Raw genomic sequence first — 9,159 nt, forward strand, 5'->3', positions numbered from 1 at the left:
TACTATAAATTACTACTACATATTGTTATGAAATAAAATACTACTGTCTTAAATCAAATATAGTCTATCAAACGCCTTAGGAGCTTAGCCTTGTGGCCCGGCCGCCGGTTGACGGCTGCGGGAAGAAGGTGGTCGTCGTAGTCGTAGTGACTGAACATTCGGAATCCCCATAGCCTTGAGTGAAAGAAAGCTTGGGGTATAAGTAGTGATATCGGAATAAAAATAATTAGAGCATTGAGGAGGAGGATTATATTGCACAGCGCTTTCAGTATTTTTGGAGTAGACATACAAGAGACGACGATCCACTGCAAACCACAAATCACCGTTGTCCAACAATTTTAGCGGGAAAATAAGTCGACTGAATATAGGTGATATTCGTTGTTTTAAGTGGAAGATATATTCTTTTTCCCAAGAATTATCATCTTCATAGCTGTTCATTCGCCAAATATCAATGTCACCACTTCCTTTACATTCACATAAACATAAATTCACCCTCCAAAGTACATAGCCGATACTCGTGATGCATTTCAAGACTAGAGGCAAGAGAGGAGGAGGGGAAAAAATAGTAAAGAGCTCTGTTTCAAGATCAAAGCAACAGATCATCAAGTGTTCCTCCTTAAACAGCCAATGAAATTTTCCGTTAAAAAATGCAACAATGTCACAGAGCGTTATAGGACGTATACGCCCGGCTAGTGATGATGGTGCTGAGATGCTTCTCCACGACCCACCACCTACTCCTAGAGTGTATACATGACACGGTCCAGAATCTTCTAGGCCGCATAAAATCTTATATTGCCGACTTATTTTGCTCACTCCAAACCCATATATGCACGGGCGGCCAGTAGTAGACGGTGGAGGAAGCCGTACATAGTTACGAGTCATTGGATTGACTACGAAAAGATTTTTGTCTGAATCCCTGACAAAAAGCAAACCATTAGTTGAATCAACCACAACACGATATCGTAAATTAATTGCATGATCAATGTGTGGAGGATTCAGCGAGATTTTGAAAAGTGGCTCTTGGGCATCGTCTTCGTAGACTGTGTACATGTCATGTTTGGAAGAGAAACCGAGGCATGGCTTCAGAGTATACGAGGTCACAAACTTGCCCCCTTCTATCAGATCGAGCCATGATTTACAAACACGCTTGCAACTCTATAATGCTTTCAATCGGGAGCCTTCCCAAGATATCTATCGTCAACTCTTCCGGCAGATTTGTAAACTGATGGTTGGGCGAATTTTTGATGGTAGTAAATGCATGTAATAAATATAGATCACGACACAAGGAATTACGTGGTTCGATTTACTGAAGTAAATCTACGTCCACGGGAAGAAAGGAGGGCAAGATTGTATTGCTTGATCTGGTTTACCAGCTTACAAATACAGACTTGCTATATGATATTTGATGTCTAGAGAGCTCTTTTTTCTCTCCCTATCTGATCTAAGTTCTATTTATACATTGAACTAAGATTGTGGCTTGCATCACCACTAACTAGGTCGTGGCTTACATCACCACTAAGTAGGTCGTGGCTTACATCATCAGTAATTAGGTCGTGGATGTCGTGGAGGTCGTGAGATCCTGCATGGGTCCACTATCTCTTTGTTTGGTCCGCTATCCTGCATGAGATCCTGTATGAGTTGACACCACTATCTCCCAGTTCGGTCGAATAATGAGACCGAACTGCTGAACTATTGCCGAGCAGCTTTTGCCAATCTGAGAGTAGAGCTTGATTGGTCGGCTTTTACCGAGCTGTAGGCTGGGGCCGAACTCTTTGGTAATTCCGAACTGATACTCTTCCTTGGGGACCGAACTGCTGAGCTATTGCCGAGCAGCTTTTGCCAATCTGAGAGTAGAGCTTGATTGGTCGGCTTTTACCGAGCTGTAGGCTGGGGCCGAACTCTTTGGTAATGCCGAACTGATACTCTTCCTTGGGCTTTGGGCTGATGGGCCGTCACTGCTATTGGGCTTGTTTAGTACGTACCCCATCACTACCCCCCCCGAAAAGCGAAGTGAATCACTTCGGCGAAGCGAGTCACTTCGGCATTCTGGATAAAGGTACGGGGAAGGCTGACGTCAGGGGACGTGCCTTGCGCGTGACTGCATTAAATGCGACAGTAAAATCCGGCCGTTGAATCCTGAAAAGGTGGGATTCGAAACGGTGCGATGATTTTGAAATCTTCTCCGAATCTGATAAATACGTCCTTTCTTCATCATTTGAACACTTTTGCTTATTGCTTCTTCTGCATTCTCTCTCTTTTGCGTAAAAATTTCCTTCCGCTTTCAAGAATTTCTTCAGAATTTCTTCAGACTTTCAAAGAGTAAGAACTATGTCTTCTTCTTCTTCTGAGTCAGGTAGCGGTAGGAAAGGGGAGAAGGGGTCTTCTAGCCGGAAAGAATCCGGGGAGAAGACCGTAGAGTATTTTCACAGCATCTTGAGTAAGGATACTGTGATATCCCTACACGAAAAATATTTTTTTCCTGGGGGGAAGGTTGCGATTCCCGACGACCTTCATAGGGCTGACTCGCCGCCGGAGGGTTATGCCACCGTTTACGAAGCCGGCTTGGAATGCGGGCTTCGTTTCCCTCTTCCCCCTGCCTTTGTAGAGCTGCTTGATTTTTTCCAACTCCCTTTAGGTTAGGTGACTCCGAATTCTTGGAGGCACTTATCGGCCTTTGCTGCCGAACTGCGTAGGCTAGATAAGGATCTGTCTCTGCGGGCAATCCTTAATTTCTTCCAGTTTAAGCGGAAAGGATCTTGGTTTTACTTGATCCCTTTACAGCCTTTTAGGGCCTTCTGCAAAACCAAGTGGCCAAAGTGGCAACATCGTTTCTTTTTTTATAATAGGACAGCGGCTCCGGGCTTTCCCTGGAGAGGGCCGAAGTCCGTGATTCCTCATCCTCGGTTAGAACCGTTGGACGAGCTCGAGGGCGAGCTCAATAAGATTCCTATGATTAGGAAGCAGTACCTGGAGTCTGAGCTCGTCAAGGGCGACTTCGTGTTCGACTCCTCGTCTTCGGACGAAGAGGCTGAGGGTGAGGATTTCTTTTTTATGCATTACTGCCTTGACGACGAAAACTAACCTTGTTTTCTTGCTTTTTGGCAGTGAACTTGCTAAACAAGTTCGGTCGCAAATCCTCCGAATCTAAGGAACCGGAGAGGCCGAAAACCAGCAGCTCGGCGTCTGATGCCGAGAAGAATCCGAAGAGGCAAAAGACCTCTTCGGATCCAAAGAAGCCGGAGTCGACTTCGGCAAGGGGGAAGGGGAGGATTCAGAAACCCCCAAGAGCGCCAGAGAAAGACGTGGTCTTGGCGCCTCCTTCGGAACATATCTGTGAGCCCTTTTTATGGCCCACGGACTTCGCCGAGGTGAATTCTCTTCTTGATTTTCTGGCCTTGCTTTTTTTCCTGTATTTTTTGTGGCCCCTCGGTTGACTTTTTCCTTTTTTCCATTTTCAGAGGAACGATATGCTCTCCAAGCTCGTCGCCGTTGAACTCTCCAAAGCGTCCAACGATTATGCTGAGATGCAGAGGAAGTTGGCGGCTGCTCGTCACCAGGCCGAACAGGCTAAGGCAGACTTTGAGAAGGCCAGAGCTGCTAGGATCTCGGCCCAGGATGAAGCCCAGTTTGCCAAGAACCAGCTCGTCATCCAGCGAGAGCAGACAAAACGGAGGGATGCTGCCGCCGTGGTTGCCCAAGGGGAGGTTCTCCGTGCTTTCGCGGAGAAACTCTTTCTGAGCAATCAATTTTCGGCCTTTGTCGGTGATCTGCTGAAACTGATGACCGATAATGCCGAGCAGGGGCCCGAAGTCGTCCTGCCGCTGTACGGCCGAGAGATAGCAGCTCGTCTCCAGAGTCTGCCGCTCCTTGAGGAGCTTGCTTCGTCCTCGGTCCTGCTTTCTGCTGACCGAGTTCGTAGTTGCCGAGCTGACCGGGACGAGAATATGGAGTCTATCTTTGCCTCCTTAGGGCCAGTTTCACCCGCTCCAATTTTCCATGGAGAGGGTGAGACCGAGCAGCTTGATCAGCAGACCGGAGACAGGCAGGCCGAGCAAGAGGTGCTGCTGATCGGTGATGGGGGCACCGAGCAGGCTGGGGGGAGCAAGGAGGCCGAGGCTGAAGCTGAGGCAGACAAGGAGAAGGAAGCTGAACCTCACCGAGGAGCCGGAGACGAAGCTGGCGGAGTATGATTTCGTCTCCCTTCTCTTAGTTTAGTTTCTTCCTTGTTGTAAAATGGCCTTGAAGCCCTCCTTGTGTAAAAATTTTTTTTCTTATGAATGAAAAAATTCTTCTTTCTGCACTTGTGTCTTCGTATAGCTTTTCGTACTCTCTTTTACTCCTGTTGTGGTTTACTACCTGCTCAGTAAACTGAAATGCCGAACTGACATAGGCTGCTTTGTATTCTTAACTCTTAAGGAGCTGGAGGTACTTCACTGGAAGCGGCTGTACTCTTCCGCTTTAGACGAAGCTGAGAAAAAAGCCATAGCTGACCAGATGAAGAATGACGAACTCTTGGCTTGTTTAGTGAAGCTGGAGGCCGACAATAAGGACTTAGAGTCCGAAAAGAAAGATCTGGAGGCCGAGCTGAACACTGCCGTCGCTGAGAGGACTGCGTACGAGGATTTCATCTGCAGGCGCGGGGGAATGACCATCTCTGAAGTTCAGGAACAAGTTGACGAACTGTGGGAGGAATATCATGTACTCCGGAGGAACAATGCGCTGGAGAGCTCGGCTTGCCAACAAGTCGTGAAATCATTGTGGCGCTGGGCTTCTCGGTACGACATCATTCTTTCCCGGCGTCCCTCAATCGAGAGATTCCTTAGGCATTTCCCGCCAACAGATGGTCGCACTCCAGCTCAAACCCCTGATTCACTTGCTCAAGACCCTACTCCAAGTCAGCAACGAACTCAGGAGCAACCGGAAACGTCAAGACGAGAACGGACTCAGGAGCAACCGGAAACGTCAAGACGAGGACGGACTGAAGTTCGTAGAGGAGCTGTGATTATGAGTGAGCAAGATCAACAAATGCTTCGTGAAGAGACTCTTCGCCGCCGAGGTGCCAGAGCTTCCCGGGCTCAGGGAAGAGGCGGTAGGTCGATTAGAGCATCTCGTCGACCGGCTTATTCTTCAGCTGCCCGGAATGACCGAACTCGGCTTCACGAGGATTTTGTGAATAGATGGCTCAACTTTAGCAACCAGGGACAGTAGAATAGTCCTTTGTAATGGCGTAACGCCTTCTTGTAGGGCAGCAGAATTATATGCCGAACAAGATTTAATAAATGAAATTTTCATTTCGCTTCTATCACTGCGTATTTACAGCTCAGCGAAAAAATTTCATCGTGCTCGTCCTCGGTCTTATGAAGTAAACTTCTTTGACCGGACTCGTCCTCGGTCTTATGAAGTGAGCTTCTTTGACCGGACTCGTCTTTGGTCTTATGAAGTAAACTTCTTTGACCGGACTTGGTCCTCGGTCTTATGAAATAAACTTCTTTGACCGGACTCGTCTTTGGTCTTATGAAGTAAACTTCTTTGACCGGACTCGTCTTTGGTCTTATGAAGTAAATTTCTTTGACCGGACTAAGCTTGTGTCCTAATTTGGCGAGTTTTATCGCTCGGATCGGACTTTCCCTTGTCCTAATTTGGGGATCGGACTTTCCCTTGTCCTAATTCGGCGAGTTTTATCGCGTGGATCGGACTTTCCCTTGTCCTAATTCGGCGAGTTTTATCGCGTGGATCGGACTTTCCCTTTGTTGCAGTTCGTTTCAGACGGACTGCTTGTTTCTTAAGCTGAATTGTGGTCTTGTATCCTCCTTAGAAGCTTGGACTCACAATCGTTGGCTTATATATGTTCTAAAAAGGGGATCAGCCTTCGAAGAACAAGATACCTCAGTAACATTTGTAAGAGACGACACGCACATAGACAGACAAAACGCACATAGACAAACAAAACGCACAAGTAAAAAACAAAGAAAGCACATACCCCTAGGACCGAACTAGACACAAGACTGACTGACCGGACTGTCTCTTACAAATGGAACTTCATGAGGTTGGAAATGTACCATGTTCGGGGTACTTGTTCTCCTGACATGTGAGTCAATTTATAAGACCCTTTGCCGAGGACTTCTGACACCCGATATGGACCTTCCCATGTGGGTTCGAGTTTGCTCAGCTTTTCTGCTCGGCTTACTTCGTTGTTTCTCAAGACGAGATCTCCCACTTGAAATTGCAGCTTTTTCACCTTTTGGTTATAATACCGGGCTACTTGCTCCTTGTACTTGGCTGCTTTTATGCAGGCCAATTCTCTTCTTTCTTCGGCCAGATCTAGTTCGGCTCTCAGTCCGTCATCATTCATTTCTGAGGAGAAATTTAGAGTTCGGGGACTGGGTACGCCGATCTCAACCGGAATCACGGCTTCAGTGCCGTACACCATCGAGTTCGGCTCCGGTGTGACTTCGGTCATTTCGCCTGCCTCTGACTACGGCTGCTGTGATTGCTATGCTTGATGGTGCCGATCTGATTGCTCGGCACTTTTAAGCGCAATCTGCAAACACTCTTGCTCTTTTTTGATCACCTCGGATGACCGCTATCCCTCCTTTAGTGGGGAAGGAGTTCGGCGAGGAAGCCTCTGATCGCTATGATCGGGCTTCTTTTTGTCTTCTCTAGATGAGCTGTCTAAAGACCGTTTTCGACGGTCTGCCTCATCGGCACGAGAAAACTGGTCCGCAATGTCCCACATCTCTTGAGCTGTTTGCGGACTGCATTCCACGAGCTTTCTGTAGAGAGCTCCGGGCAGGATTCCATTTTGGAATGCCGAAATGACAAGTAGATCATTGAGATCATCTACTTGTAGGCATTCCTTGTGGAACCACGTCATAAAGTCGCTGATCTTTTCGTCGCGACCTTGACGTGTAGAAAGCAGCTGAGCCGAAGTGATTCGGGCTTCCGCTTTCTGAAAGAACCTCCTGTGGAAAGCATCCATTAGATCTCGGTAAGATCTAATGCTGCCTTGGGGGAGGCTATCGAACCACCTTCTTGCGTTCCCGATAAGCAGCTCGGGAAACAGCTTGCACATATGGACCTCATTGAGACCCTGGTTCACCATGTTATACTGATAGCGTCCCAGGAAGTCATGAGGATTCACTAACCCGTCATAAGTCATTGACGGAGTTCGGTAGTTCTGTGGTAAGGGAGTTCGGGTGATATCGTCCGAGAACGGAGTCTTCAATGCTCCGTACATGGCGAACCCGACATCTTTTCGGTATGGAGGAGATGGAGTTCTCCTGTGATTCCGGTACCGAGGAGGAACAGGAACATGTCGGGGTTGAGGATTCTTCTTCCTGGAAGACACGGCACTACTGCGGTAGTGACTTTCATGTCTGGATGAGGAGGGAGAATCCACCGTTTTCGTCTCCGGCTTTTGGCCCTTTTGCAGGAAAATTAAGAACTCTTCCTGCTTCTCGGCCAAAAACAACTTGACAGCTTCGTTCAAATCGGGCTGCTGGGAAGACTCGGTGCGATGAGTCTTTGAGCGGTTTGTTCCTTCTCCGTGAGAACTGGAAGTAGATTTCTCCCGAGGCTGTTTTCCAGATCTGCGGGGTGGACTAGCTTCCTCATAGTTATCACGAACGGTATTAGGGGTGTTACGTGATCTGGTATGCATTTTTTTGGTGGAAGAGGATCAAAAACTCGCTTTATCACAAATTTGGTTCTCTGCTTCCCACAGACGGCGCCAGTGATGGTTGGGCGAATTTTTGATGGTAGTAAATGCAGGTAATAAATATAGATCACGACACAAGGAATTACGTGGTTCGATTTACTGAAGTAAATCTACGTCCACGGGAAGAAAGGAGGGCAAGATTGTATTGCTTGATCTGGTTTACCAGCTTACAAATACAGACTTGCTATATGATATTTGATGTCTAGAGAGCTCTTTTTTCTCTCCCTATCTGATCTAAGTTCTATTTATACATTGAACTAAGATCGTGGCTTGCATCACCACTAACTAGGTCGTGGCTTACATCACCACTAAGTAGGTCGTGGCTTACATCATCAGTAATTAGGTCGTGGATGTCGTGGAGGTCGTGAGATCCTGCATGGGTCCACTATCTCTTTGTTTGGTCCGCTATCCTGCATGAGATCCTGTATGAGTTGACACCACTATCTCCCAGTTCGGTCGAATAATGAGACCGAACTGCTGAACTATTGCCGAGCAGCTTTTGCCAATCTGAGAGTAGAGCTTGATTGGTCGGCTTTTACCGAGCTGTAGGCTGGGGCCGAACTCTTTGGTAATGCCGAACTGATACTCTTCCTTGGGGACCGAACTGCTGAGCTATTGCCGAGCAGCTTTTGCCAATCTGAGAGTAGAGCTTGATTGGTCGGCTTTTACCGAGCTGTAGGCTGGGGCCGAACTCTTTGGTAATGCCGAACTGATACTCTTCCTTGGGCTTTGGGCTGATGGGCCGTCACTGCTATTGGGCTTGTTTAGTACGTACCCCATCATAAACAAATCTCTCTTCATTATTACCAATTCCACACCGGCGGATGAAGAAAAACAAACATTATAGAAATTATGGAACAGAGAAAAATAATTTGAAATTTATAAAAATTTATAAAGGCAAATAATGTGACAATTCGTGTATTCTAACCTTGTTGAACAGAGTAGTAGTTAGAGTTGCAAAAGATGAACTAATGTGCCTGTTTTTGGAGAAATTTGTGTGCCTAAACCGAGCCTTTTGTAGGCATTATATAACTAATTTTAATTTATATATTTTTGGTATGAAATTAAATTAAGGTATGATATTTATATTGGAAACATAAATATATTCTGTTACGTAAATAACTCAACTAAATCCTACTATATTTATGGAAATCAATTATTTTTTTTAATATTGAAAATCAAGAATTTATATTAAATAGTTGAATTAATTATGGAATTGGTATTTTTTCCAAATCAAAATTGAATTATTTTTAGTACTCACTAATCTTCCAGCCTGTAATCTTTAACCTAAAATAATAAATATATCGATTGGTAAAAGGAAAGAAATATAGATTTACATAATTTACTTAACGTGAATAATTGTTTCCCGTTCAAAATTAGATTGGTAAAAGCAACTTTCCCGCTCTGAATAGGATTAATGAATTTTATTAGAGCATCCACAA

This window comes from Salvia splendens, chromosome 11, assembly GCF_004379255.2.
Source record: "Salvia splendens isolate huo1 chromosome 11, SspV2, whole genome shotgun sequence".
NCBI lineage: Eukaryota > Viridiplantae > Streptophyta > Magnoliopsida > Lamiales > Lamiaceae > Salvia > Salvia splendens.